Source organism: Platalea leucorodia (genome assembly GCF_965183815.1).
Source record: "Platalea leucorodia genome assembly, chromosome: 18".
NCBI classification, from domain to species: Eukaryota; Metazoa; Chordata; class Aves; order Pelecaniformes; family Threskiornithidae; genus Platalea; species Platalea leucorodia.
Window position 1 is genome coordinate 7,652,374 of NC_138840.1, and position 12,760 is coordinate 7,665,133.

At 57.3% G+C, this 12,760-nt stretch overlaps 1 protein-coding gene across 13 annotated transcripts in view; it reads left to right on the plus strand.

The window, feature by feature from the left end:
• The first annotated feature begins 5,099 nt into the window (after positions 1 to 5,099).
• NFYC (nuclear transcription factor Y subunit gamma) overlaps positions 5,100 to 12,760 on the plus strand; it is a 36,701-nt gene continuing 29,040 nt past the window's right edge. For 4 of the 13 annotated variants that reach the window (XM_082329781.1, XM_082329780.1, XM_082329778.1 and 1 more), the window contains exons 1-2: positions 9,039 to 9,196; positions 10,400 to 12,574. The gene's annotated coding sequence lies outside the window, so the exon portion shown is untranslated. Of the gene's footprint in view, positions 5,252 to 5,771; positions 5,920 to 9,038; positions 9,197 to 10,399; positions 12,575 to 12,760 lie in introns of those variants that run through there. The other 9 variants (XM_082329777.1, XM_082329779.1, XM_082329771.1 and 6 more) reach the window with 7 other exon arrangements.

Below are 12,760 nucleotides of genomic sequence, written 5' to 3' on the forward strand. Positions count from 1 at the left end.
GACCGAGGGGCACTTCTTGTGCTCGGGTCCCTTCCGAAGGAGAAAGTTGGAGCGCAGAGGCAGCCCCGGTTCCCGCGCTGCCCTTGGACTCACCTTGGCTCCTTGAATACAAACACTAATTTCTCTCCAAGCAGCGTCTCTTTTTACTCATGGTAAATTCCTCCAGTGCTTTCCCTGCGTTGCCTCTGCAGGCTGTGCACGGCGGCTGACATGGAGCCACGTGCCAGGAGGAAACCCTCCTTCGCCGATTTTAACTCTGTCCCTCCCTAAAATAACGCTGGGCTTGGATTTTGCGGTGGGTGGGCTCCCCACCCTCGCCGTGCCGGGGGTCCCGGGGCTGCCACCGGCATCCCGGGCTGCGGGGAAACACTCGGCCCTCGTGGGCAAAGCCTCCGCCAGGTTCCCCGTATCGGGGTCAGGGCCTGGGGGGTGATTTGGGACCGCATCCCTGGGGTGGGTTGGCGAGTACGGTGCTCAACGGGCATCCATCGGTGCAGGGAGGATGGGGGAAAAATTCCCCCTGCGGTGGGTGCTGGAGGGGAAGGGGATGCCAGGGAGAGCCGGGATGCGGCAGGTCCCGGCGTCGTGCACGGGAAAGCTGGTTAAGGAGCAGGAATAGCTGAAAGAACTAAATATGGAAACTTGGATAAAACATCGCTGAAGTAGGGAGATGGTTTCCTAACAGAATTCAAAGCATATAAACAAACTCAGGGAGGGAGAGAGGTTGTCTGGAGGGGGCCTTTATGAGTAATATTTAGAAAAACTAGCTGAAAATATCTCAGTAGGGAAGGCTACTCCATCAAAGCAAACTTCCAGCTTTGTGGGGAGAGTGTCAGTCCTGGGAACATATTGTTTCAGGGGAAGAGATAGTGAAAACACGTGCCTCGACGGTGAAAAGCCTCTCCTAACGTTTTTGTTCCAAGTGCCGCATTTCGATGATAAAACATGAAGTTTCATGGCAATACTAATATAATCATGACAAAGTTTTCCGTTCGATTGGTAGGAAACTTTCTGCGCGACTCTGGTCTTCTGCTTCCCTTGGCAGGTTGCTCCGGGATCCCTCGCTGACCTCCCGCCGGGAGAGACTCAGTGGCTCGTCCCCACGCACGCGGGGCCGGGGGTGTGCGGCACCGACAGCCCCCGCAGCCCATCCCCTGGGAAGCGCTTCCCCGGAGCGGGATGGACAAAAGCCCCGGCCTTGGTCTTGCGTTGGGATCCCATCAAGGTTCTCCCATCTCTAATGACTCTTAATTCCTTAAGGAGCTCAGCTCTCCGGTTTGTCAGCTCCTCACCACTTTCTCCTTTCCGTTTTGGTTTTGTGCCGGTGAAAAGGGGGTGGTTTAACGCGATTACTCCATAAAGCCCACGTAAGAGGATTCGTGGGGCTCGGCTTTACGGCACTGCAGGGGCTATCGGCAGCGCGTGGCGCAGGGGGACGAGCGCGCTGGCCGTGGGTTAACGGAAAGGGCGGAAGAGGCTTTGCAAGCCCCGCCGTCGTTGGCACCCCAAACCGTGGTGACCCCCAGGGTTCTGCAGACCCCGTGGGTGCCATGTGCTGCCTTTACCCTGCCTCTGCAGGGCTGAGACCTGCCTGAGGCGTGGCTGCTGCTCGTCCCGGCCAGAGGTGGATGTAAAGGGCAACAGAAAGCACAAGGAAGGGGGCAGAAATGATGGGGGACTGGGGCTGCCCTGGGGGCTCTGGGGCTGGGCGTTCGGGGAGGGAGAGGGCTGCACCTCGTGAAGGGTTATGGGGAGAGGATGGTTTATGCTGGAACTGGGCAAACTTGGCGTCTTTTGCAGTGTTTTCCAGAATAATGCTGCCCCCGGGCAGTCGCTGGTTCAGAAAGCCAGGCTGTGGGGCGGGCAGAGGGCTTGTCCCCTCGGCACCGCCGCGGCCCCTGCCCACGGGGATGAGCACCCTGCTGCCGGTGCTCAGGGAGGCTGTCGGTGCTGCGGCAGCTCTGCAGCCTGCTCCCTCGCTCCTGCGCCATGTCCCACTTCTTGCAGAAGGAGCTATGCTGAGATGCTGTAAAATCTCCTTTCGCCATTCTGCAGGGAGCAATCGGGGCATGTGGGCTCACCAGTATCCTACTGGGAAAGCCAGAGTGGTTGATCTGTGCTGGGCACCAGCCAGGCAAGAGGCACTAGCACACCATCTGCTTCTGCTCGGGATGCTGCAGGCACCGGGAAACCCACTGTCCTGCAGCGGCACCAAGCAAGCCGAACCCAATCCCGAATCCCAGCTCTGAGCTGGGAGCCGCATCCTCTCCCCGCTGCGGGCGAGATGAAAGCGCTCACCTGGAAATGGGGCACCCCAGTTAGAGCTGGGCTGAGCGGCTCGGCTCGGAGTGGCTCATCTGCAGCTCTTGAGTTCAGGTTTCTAGATTTCAGGACTCTGGGGGGTTTTAATGACTTCTGTTGTCTCTGCCCTGGGGGTGGAGGGCTGGGGGAACGAGGGAGAGCGTGATGGTTGGCCGGGGGCTCCTGTCTGGGCCGGGAAAGGTAAAAACACCTTGCGTCGAGTTCAAACCTCAAACCGCCCGGGTACAAAAGCTGCCGGTGACCCGCAGCGCCGGGGCTGATGTTCGATTGTCCTTCAGGTCTGTTGGTCTCCCAAGGAATCCTTTGGCAACACCCAAACCACCAGCTCTCCTGTGCCAAATCATCCTTCTGGGTTTTCCTTTCAGCGCAGAAGACAAGGTTTGCGCAGGGCCACCAGAAACGTGTGGACACGTACGGGCATATTGATATATACTCTTAAATATACTTAAATATCATATAGCTGGTGCCCAACTGGGAGAGGTACCAGGGGGGACGTGGCACGTGCAAGCTGGGTTGGGAGCTGAGATGCGGCAGAGGGGGGCAGCCCCTGGACTGAGCCGCCCCAAGATCTGCCCCTAAATAGCCCCTTTTTTCCCCCAAACCTACACGGCAGCGTGTCCGTGTCCATACATAATTTATACCCAGGTTTTTCTTTTCTACCCTGTGCTTGGGGATCATCGCCGCAAAGCGATTATTTGGGAGGAGTCCAGAGGGCTGCGGGGACGGGAGCCGTGGGGACGGGAGGGGGCTGAGCCGAGGAGAAGGGCCAGGCGCGTCACCTCTGCTCTAAGAGCTGATTTTCCCGAGCGTCGAACCACCTCAGCCCTCCCAAAGCCTGGCCCCGGGGCGCTGCCAGCGCGGCGCAGCTCCTCGGGGTCCCATCGCCAGCACGGGAGGGAATCGGCTGAGCAGGTAGCAGATGTCGGCTAAGTGCGAGATCAACAAACCGCGAACAAATATATGCAAGCACCGATAAAGCAGAGAGTGGAAAAGCGTTTGGTTTTTTTTTTTTTTCTCCTCCCTTTCTTGTTTTTCTTGGCTCCTCCACGTTTCGGGCTGGCTGACACAGAGACCTCTGTGTTCGCAGATGGCTGCGATCCTTCTTGGGGAAGGCGAGCGGCTCCAGACAATGCATCCATTGCTGCCGCGAGAGCAGGTGGGGAGGAACCGGAGCATCACGGGCGCAGCGCAACGGCACACAAAAGGATTCAGCAGGAGGAGGAGCGGGGTTTTGTGCAGAAGCCCCTCGAGCGGGGTCCGCTCCCTGGCTGGAAAAACAGCTGGGTGCTTCGACAGCTGTGCCCGGCAGCAAAGTCAGCAGCAGGGCCGGCTAATTGATTTCTAAATGAGTCATTTTGAAGAGGGGCCGTACAGCATTGCATATCATCACCCTCGAATGTTACAACAAAAGGAGGCTAGCTTAGAAACTGTGAGAATTAAAAAAAAAAAAAAAACAAACAACTGTAGCATGAGTTTTATTTCTCTTGGCTGCCTTGCAAGTGCCCTGAGGTCACGAAGTTGCAAGACTTTCAATAAAACTGCAGGAATTCGCTACAAGATATCTCCCGCTTCAGTGCCAACGCTTAGTCTTCAGGGCAGCCGAGCCCTGAAACCGCAGCGTACGCAGAAATTTGTCCCGTTTCCTACATTTGGGCAAATGTCACGCAACAGAAACCACAGATCCGAACTCTCGCGTTTGCAGGACGCAGGAGGGATTTCCTCCTCTCTTGCGCGGGGTGCGGAGCCCACAAGCACCATACCAGACACTTCACCGCCAGACATCACCAATTTTGGAGACTCCGTGGAAGCGCAGCAGCCACGCAGGACCTGACGTTCCCATCTCAGATGCCATTTAAAGCACCAGATGGGCAAAGCCTCTTTCTAGTTGTAAATTGGACGCAAACAACTTGGGCACCAGAAAGACAAAGAAAGGAGGCAAAGAGGGAGTCACTTTTCAGGATGCGCTTTTTCATGGGAAAAATACTGAAGCAGCATGAGTCATGCTTCAGTGTAACATGTCCCCGAGCCAGAGCAGCAGTCCCTGGGAAATGAGTTAGCTGGCTGAACTGGAGCACAGACTTTTGCTTGAATTGGCTCCAGCTCGGGTAAGATAGTAGCAGAAAGTTACCCTGTGATGATAGATCAGAGGCCTCTGTGAAGAGTGTTGGACAGCTCAGTGAGGTTTAATTTGGACAGCTCTCAGGGCCGTGACAGGCAGGGCTGGAAACCTCCCTGGATGAGCCAAGAAGCTATGGAGGAGCAACTCCTCCACCGTGGCTGGGCTGGCTGAGGGATGCAGAGCCTGGGTCCTGGGAGGAGCCCCGCGCTGTGACCCCTGTGCGGCCAGGCAGCTGCCTGGGGAGAGCCAGGACCTCGGGGATGGTGGGCAGCTTCCTTCAACGCCCCAGCTGAGGGACGGGGAGCGAGGCGGCGGGCTCCCTGCCCCACGCCAGCCCACCTCGGCCTAAGGCCTCGGCCCTGCCGGAGCCCAGGCCCACACAGGCCTAGGCCGGGGGACGACCTGGGCCAGGCCCTTGCTGCACCCAGGGGCTTGGCTCCCCCTCGGGGCACGGCCCGCACCCGCGGCCCCTCACGCCGAGGCCTGGGCCCCGGCTCCGGCCTGCCCGGACCCCCCCGGCCCCGGTGGATCCTCCCCCCGTTCGGCTCCCGCCCCGGCCCTCCCGCCCCAGATCTCGCGAGATCAGCCCCGGGTCAGGCGCCTGCGCGGTGCCGCGGCCCAGGGGAAAGGGGCGGAGCCTCCGCACCGCCGCCTCACGGATCCGCCGCCATCTTGTTTCCTCGGCCGCTGGGCGCTCGCTCTGCTCTGGCCGCCCCCCTCCCCCTCCTTCCCGCCTCCCGCCGGTCGGGCCGGAGGCAGCGCGGGCGCCGGGCGGAGGAGGCGGAGGAGGTCGCGGCGCCGGCCGCCCCGGTGAGTGCGCGGGGAGCGGGCGGGAGGCGGCGGGGGGAGTCGGCGGCCCTTGAGGGGGCGCGGGGCGGGGGCGGCCCGGAGGGGTTCCCCCCCCCCCCGCCCACCGGCAGCTCCGCTCCGATTGGCAGAGCCGCACCGCGCCCGCTGATTGGCCCGCGCCGGGGGGAGGCGGGCGAAGGAAGCTGCGCGCTGATTGGCCGTCGGGGAGCGGACCGGGGAGAGGACAGGAAACCGAACCGTTTCTCCGCGCGGCCCGGGGTGGGGGAGGGGCGCGCTCGAAGCTCGCCCCGGGCCGGGGGGGGTGGGGGGGCGGCCGGGCCCGGCCGGGAGGGAGCGGGGCCCGTGCGGTCCCGGGGCTGCCGGAGCCTCTGGCACCCGCGGGCAGCGCCCGGGGCAGGTGCTGCCTGACGGCCGGCGGGCAGGGCATGGCGCGGAGGCCTTCCCGGGGCGCCCGGTGCCATCCCTGGAAGCGGTGGCGGCAGGCCCGATCTCCCAGGCCCCGACAGGGGATTTGCTGCGGGAGAGTTGAGTTTCACGTACCGGTGTTGCTATATTTTACCGATCTTTGGGGTTTTTTCCCGCCCAAACCTTCTCCAGAGCCTGCCCCAGCACTTGGTGGGAAGAGGGGCAGGACCCGAGCCAGGCCGCGAAGCAGTCGGAGATAATTTGTGAGTCTCTGGTGAATATCTGAGGGATTGTTTAATCTCTGCTCAAAACCCAAGGGCACTGACAGCCGTGAAAATTATCTGCGTGTGAATATGGTCTCCCTAGATTATGCTTTTTCCTGAGCTGAGAAAATGAAAGAAACGTCCCCCAGTAACTGGTAAAGCACTACATGTTAAAAGCAGCATGGAGCTGGCATGGATGAAAGCTAATTCTTTTTGGCTGGGCTGGATTTCATTCTCCGGCTATGTTGTTAGCTGTGCAGGGGGTCAGGGCTGAGGGGTGGGCACACGACGAGCGGGGTGGCAGGACACCTCTTCGGTGGCAGGGCCGGCTTACGCTTCGTGTTGGCTGAGCTGTGCCCCAGGGCTGGCTCCAGAACCCGGAGCTCTGGCAGACTTCAGGTTGCTCACAGAAGAACGAAACAATAGCGCTGGCCACTTCTTCTGGCATGTGACTCTTCATATCGCCTTTTGAGACACTTGTCTTGCTAAATATTCTCCACATACTTAGGAATAAATACCTCTTGTCTGTCTCAGTAGCTGTCTGAGCGCGGGCGATTAGAAGGGAAGTCTCAACTGGCTTCACTTGCAATGCAGAGCAAACAGCCCGCAAGCACGCGGTTAACTTTTCCTCTAGTCCTACATCCAGAAAATAAACCTCCTGGGTCATGAAACATCGTTTGCTGCTGTTGCCCTTGGCAACATCGTGTGTCTTTTCTTAGGCTTACCCATGCCCTTCTTAAATTAGGTTATGTTTTTGGACTAGGCTACTCCTGCCGGATCTGTGTTTGTCTTCAGTTGAGCCGTGCTCCAGTACCAGCCTAAACTCATTTGGGCTCAGCTTACTGTCCCTTAGGCATTGGCCATCGTGGTGACAACCTGATGTAGTCTCACGTCTGGCAGCGCCCGCTCCGTCATAACCACATTGGTTTTGGCATCACTGTTAGAAGGGCTCGTTTGAGGCGCTGGCTCGTGCGGGGGCTCGTGGCCTGCGGGCCGCTGTGACCACACCAAGTGGAGGATTCAGACACATTTTGGGATGAACGCAGAGTTTTTGGTCAAAGCAAAAAGCGGTGCCTGGAGCCGGACCTTTGAAACCCCGGCACGGCACGGCCAGCTGTTCGCTCTGAGCGAGGACTGAGAATCGGGTGTAATCCCGCCGGGGCTGGCTGGGCGACCTCGAGCCAGTCGTTTATCCTGCACAGCCAACCTGTTCCCTCTCGTTATTTTGTACTTTATAAAGATAAGTCATATTTGTCAGTGTATGTTCTCATGCCATATGTGAATAATGTGCAGTGACGCTGTCTTAGAAGTGCCGCAACCCGCAAAATGCGGTGACGGATGACGGTTAGTGGGTGAAGAGCTTTTTCTTATGTCTTCCCAGCAGCTTTCTAGTTAAATCTTTCAAGTGGGATTTCGGCAATTCCTGAGTGTTAGCTCAACTGCCCCGCGTGATTTCAGAGCAAGAACGGCTGCAATGACTGAAATAAACCCTTTATCGCAGGGATTCCCAAAATTAATTTGTTTTTTTTTCACTGTCCTGAGGAATTATGAAATACCGTGAGAGCAGCAGCCGTTCCTGTGGCCGTGCTGGGCCGTGCCCGCGCGCAGCAGAGGGGCTCTCGGTGACGGGGGGGTCGCGTCGCGGTGCGAGAAGGCGCGCGGGGATGCGTTTGGGCGGTCGTTACCACTCCAAATACCAGGCAGGCATTCCTCTGCGCGGCAGGAAAGGCGGTGGGCTGCTTTGGGTTTGTTTTGCATACCGCCTGAAAGCACCTTGCATACCTCTAATAGTAAGCATACCGCAGCTCCCAGGCCCTTGCTTTTATCTCAGGAATGACACAGGAAGAGAACAAAGCGTTGCAAAGTAGTATTTTTTTTTTTAAGACCCGTTTGAACCACTTTTATTTAATAAATCACTGGGAAGATCTATTTTGAAATTAATCTTTCCTTGCTATCTGATTCAAACTAATTTAATCTGCGGGACTAGTAAATCATCGGCTGTGCTTTGTAATATTTTTTCCTCTGCTGCTCTGCGTGTAATCCCGTGAGCACGTTATTTTCAAGCGGTAAATTCTATCTTGGAACGCAGCTTGAAATCCGTTCGGGCGTCGTTGGTAACTTGCTGGAAGTTGTGTTGCCTGCGAACGGTAAAATACCATCCGCGCTTCCTAAACACGCCGTTCCCAACTCCCAGCCCGATCCCAGAGCTCCCGGAGGGCTCCCGGGCGCTCCGAGGGCCGCGAAGCGGGGCTGGCGGGGCGTCGTGCGGTTAAAGGTGCCGAGGGGGATCTGCGGGGCGCCGAGGGCAGAGCTCGGCCAGCGCTCGCTCCGCTCGCCCGGGCGTCCTGCAGGGAGGGACGCCGGCGGCGCTCGGTCCCTTGGGGCGGCCAACCGGGCCGTTTGTCCGTCCGCACGGCAAACCATCGTTTTTAAAACACCGGGATGATTTTTTTTTAGTCCCTCCGTGCACGTCACGGGTGTTCTGACGCAGGCCGCGTCGCGGGTGGCTGGAGGCGGGCGGCGCCAGCAGCCCCGGACTGCGGGTCTCTGCCCCGGGAGGCGCCGCTCCGCACCGGCCCCTCGTTGGGAGCGAACCCGCCGGAGCCCAGCCCGTCCCGGCGGTGCCCTGCGGCCGGTACCGGCGGGGCCCGGCCCTTCGCAGGGAAGCGAAGCCTTCGCCCTGCCCGCGCGCGCCCCCGCCGCTGCGCACGTGCAGCCCGCGCGCTGCCCCGTGACCCGCCGGTGCGTTCTGTGCGTGTCTGGGGGGGTGTGGGGGTGGTGCTGGTGGAGTGACAGGCGCGCGGGCCAATCGGCGGCCGGCTGACGACGTGCCCCCCCCGTCGGTTTGAATAGGAAGGGAGCGGCCAATGGGAGCCGCCGGGGCGGGCGATGAGGGCCCGGCCGCCGCGTTGCGGGCGGGGAGCGGGGCGGGCGGGCGCCGCTCTGACCCCTGCGCCGCCTCTCAAGGTAACTTTAAAACAGGAAGTGGACGGGGAGGTTGCGCCGGCGGCGGCAGCCAATGGGCGCGCCGGGCCGCGCCCCCCTTCGGAGGCGCTCAGCCAATAGGCGCGGGCGGGGCGGGCCGGGCGGGCGCAGCAGGGTAGGCTGAGCGGCGGCTGTTAAAGGGGCCGGCGGCCCGGTCCGGCGGGGACGCGGAGTCCCGGCAGGCAGCGGTCAGCTCAAAGACAAAGGGATGGTGGGGAGGCCTGGGGGCCGCCGCGCCCCCGCCGCAGCCGCTCCCCGACCGGCGGGTAGGGCCTGCGGCGGCCGCGGCCCGGTAAGTTGATCGCGGCGGCCGGAGCCGCGCTGGCTGGGGCGGGGGGCGGCGGGGCGGCGGCGGCCCGGCCCGGTGACGGGGTAGCAGGCCTCGGCGGAGGGGGCTGCCCGCCCGGCCGGCCTCGGGGTATCCCGGCCTTGTGCGGCGGGAGCAGGGGGAGGCGGCGGGGCGGGGGGGGGGGAAGCAGCCCGGGGGCTCCGGGGGGCGGCGGGAGGCGCCCGGGTCGCGGCGGCGGTTGGGGCCCGCGGCTGAGCCCCGGGGGCGGCTGGGGGCACGGCGGGGCCGCGCCTTGCGGGGATCGCCGCGCCGGGGCCGGTAACCGGGGGCGAAGGGGGGGGGGGGGGCAGAAAATGGTATCGCCCCCCGCCCCGGGGCTGCCGCCGAGCCGGGGCCGGGGGGTCTCCCCCGGCTGCCCTTGGCGGGGGCTGCCCGGAGGGCTGGGAGCCGGCCCGCGGGCACCCATCAGAAACGGGGCTCCTGGGGGGCAAGGGAGCCCCCATCGCCCCCCAGCCGCCAGCCAAACTCCCAGCAAGTATAAGCCGCCCTTTGTTTTCCTTTTTATTCACAAATAAGCACTGAAGGTCATCGGAGCCCCGCAGCCCAGCGGTGACAGGCGGAGGAACGGGGTGCGAGTGCGTCTTAGCTTAGAAGTTTCCCAGCATAAAGGGCTTTCTCGGCTCTGCCGGTGGCACCCCCAACTCCGGCTGGGCTGGGCTCTCGCACGGCTCTCGCCGTCAGAGCGGTGCCGCAGCTGAAGTTGCTGGAGCTAGGCCTTCCTCCGCTAGCACGAGTGACCTTGAAATACCACGGCTCCGAGTTTGGAGAATGAAGGACAAAGTTTGTTTACGGCACTTTGCACCGAAAAAAAGAATCAAAGTTGAAAAATGAAGCTGCTCCCGAGGGCCGAGGGCATCGAGGACACGGAGAATAGTTTGTAGATTAGAATTAAAGTTAGTTTTCAGCAAGGAGTCAAATCACATTGCAGACATTCCTTCTCCTCCGCTCCTACCGAGAGATGCTAAATGTTGCTGTTATCGTCCTTGCTTTCTCAGGGGTGAACTGGGTGACACTGCTCGAGTGTTCTCAGTCCTGCTTTTATCCCCTTTTGGTGTGTGTCCCCCCCCCCCCGATTGCTAATTGTTGACGTTAAAAGTCCTGTTTTGAAAATTAGAGGTAATTACATTCTGCAACTTGTTTTTGTAGGGATGTTAGAAAAGTGGGCCCTGGCACATGAACCTGATCTGTACGTCGGTGTCAGCTGCTAACGAAGGACTGTGTCTTGGGGTTGAACTTCAACCTGAACGGTCTTTGAATTGTTACAGCCTTCAAGTATTATTTGGGGTATTTTAATTTAAATTAAGACTGGTGAATAGCATCACCTTGTCTCAGGCAAAGCTTATTCAACTTTCTGTGGCGTCTGGCGTCTCATACTAGTTTCAATCCGAGAAAGGGGCAGGATGAGAAACGTCACCGTAAGTCCTCTGTTACTAATGGTGGCTGCTCCGGTATGTTAGCGGAATAGCAGTAACTTCTGTAGCGGGCTGTCGGCCAGAACCGGGGGATTTACTGTGAGTGTGAAGGTCATTGCTAGCATCTTTAAGCAAAAATGAGACATTTTAAATTTTTTTTGCCTTGAAATTGGGATGCATTCAGCAGCTACATGCTTTTGGGGGTGGCAGAAGGCGAGGGAATCTGCAGCTACCGTAAGATGAAATAAGAAATCCGACAGAGGTCTTCGTTACACCCAGTGTTTATCATATTTCATTGCTTAAGCTTGCAAGAGGCTATAGCTGTGTAAGAATAGGTGCTGCTTGATCTTTCTAGGTCAAGAGCAGCAGGAAAAACCTAAAGCTTTTGGTAGCACTGTAAAGGGATTTATTAACAAATAAGACCAGTTCCTGACTTTTTCTTGCAGCACCGGAAAGGAAAGGAAGGTCCTTGGGGCCCATTTTACGCTGCTCAGTGAAGTTTGTTGTGTGTCCTCTGTGCCTCAAAGGTCTGGGGCTTTCCTAGTAGTTTTACCTGCTGGAAATGCAGGCTCAGAAAACAGGCTCAACTTTTTGTTTAAGAGACTTTTCCATGCTTGTTTCTTGTACTAACTTAGCTGGCAGTGCAAGTAGTGAAGGTTTAAAGCACCAGTTTATTGTGGGAAATTGCTGTCCCTGGGTTGAGCACCTCGGTGGCGAGGAGGAGGATGCATGTGGGCCTCGCTGTGCGGGTGGCGGCTGCCCACAGGAGGTCACCTTTCAAGCCAGTGTATTTGGGGTTGGTTGGTTGGTTTTTCGGTTTCTTTTTTTTTTTTTTTTTTTTTTTTAATCGGACTAATATCTTGCATTTATATAACGTAGCGTGACATCTGTATCTGTAATAGTGTCGCACATGAAGCGATTTCTTAATTTCAGGGCTTAGCAATCTGCCCATGTTGTAAGTGAATTACATTTCTATGGTTGCTAACTTAAACTCTTTAATTATTATGTTTTGATAAAGAAGACAGTTTACCTTATGTTTGAGAGGGTCAAAAAAGGTAGCAACTGTTACAAGGGGCACTGACAGCAAGATCAAACTTCAGAATAGCTGCCAAAGCTTCCCAGGAGTTACAGGAAGGTGTTTTTTTTTTTTTTGGTTTGTGCTCAGAAACTTAGGATTTTTTTTTTTACATGCGGAGATCTTATTGGGGGGATTTTCTTCCATTGTCTGTTTATAACTTGCTCTGCTATTTGGTCACTTTCTGATAAATCAAAATGGGTCACTTCCAGTTGTCTTTTTTCATTCAATGAAGGTGACCCAGAAGGCTATAGATCTGCATGTTTATAATACAGGGTCATTTTTTTAAAATTTTAAAAAAAAAAAAAAAAAAAAAAAAGAGAAAGGCCTGATTAGACCATCCTGTCTGCCTATTGAGCAGTACAGGTTCTGCTTCATTTAAGTAAGATCTGCTGATCTCAGGAAGCAAAAGGCTTATGGTTGTTTCTATGAAAAGAATTATTTTTAACTTTTTCAAGGTGCCATTTGATAGTATAACTTAGAAAAGTGAGTAAAGAAAGTAATAGGAATGTCAAATATTAGAATAATCCCTATAGGAAAATAACCCTGCAGCCCCTAAAAGCAATACATTTATTTGACTTTTCTACCCAGAATAACAAAGTTCACAGAAGATGTGCCCAGTTATAGGCTGGCACGGCCTTCCACTCTGCTATAAAACCGTCACAAGTTCTTGCGAATAACTCAACGTTTGTCATTCATGGTTTTCTGGGTTGTATCCGCTGCTGTCCTGCTGCGGTTTGAATCATTCTTTCTGCCTTTCCTTCTTCCCTCTCTAGCAGCACGGTGGTGGTTGAGCCGAAAAACGCAGCAGAAGAGCAAAGAAACACGCACCACGTAAGGCTGCATTAAAATTAAAGCATAACTTTGCCCTAAATGCGCTGCAGCATCTGTGTGTTAGCGCAGGATCATATGATGGCTGGCTGCTCCAGCTGCTGCCTGGGTCCCCGGGTAGCCAGGAGGTTAATAGCAAGCACCCAATTTAGCTTTTTCAGCCAGTTAAATTGTGTGGCTATCAGAAGG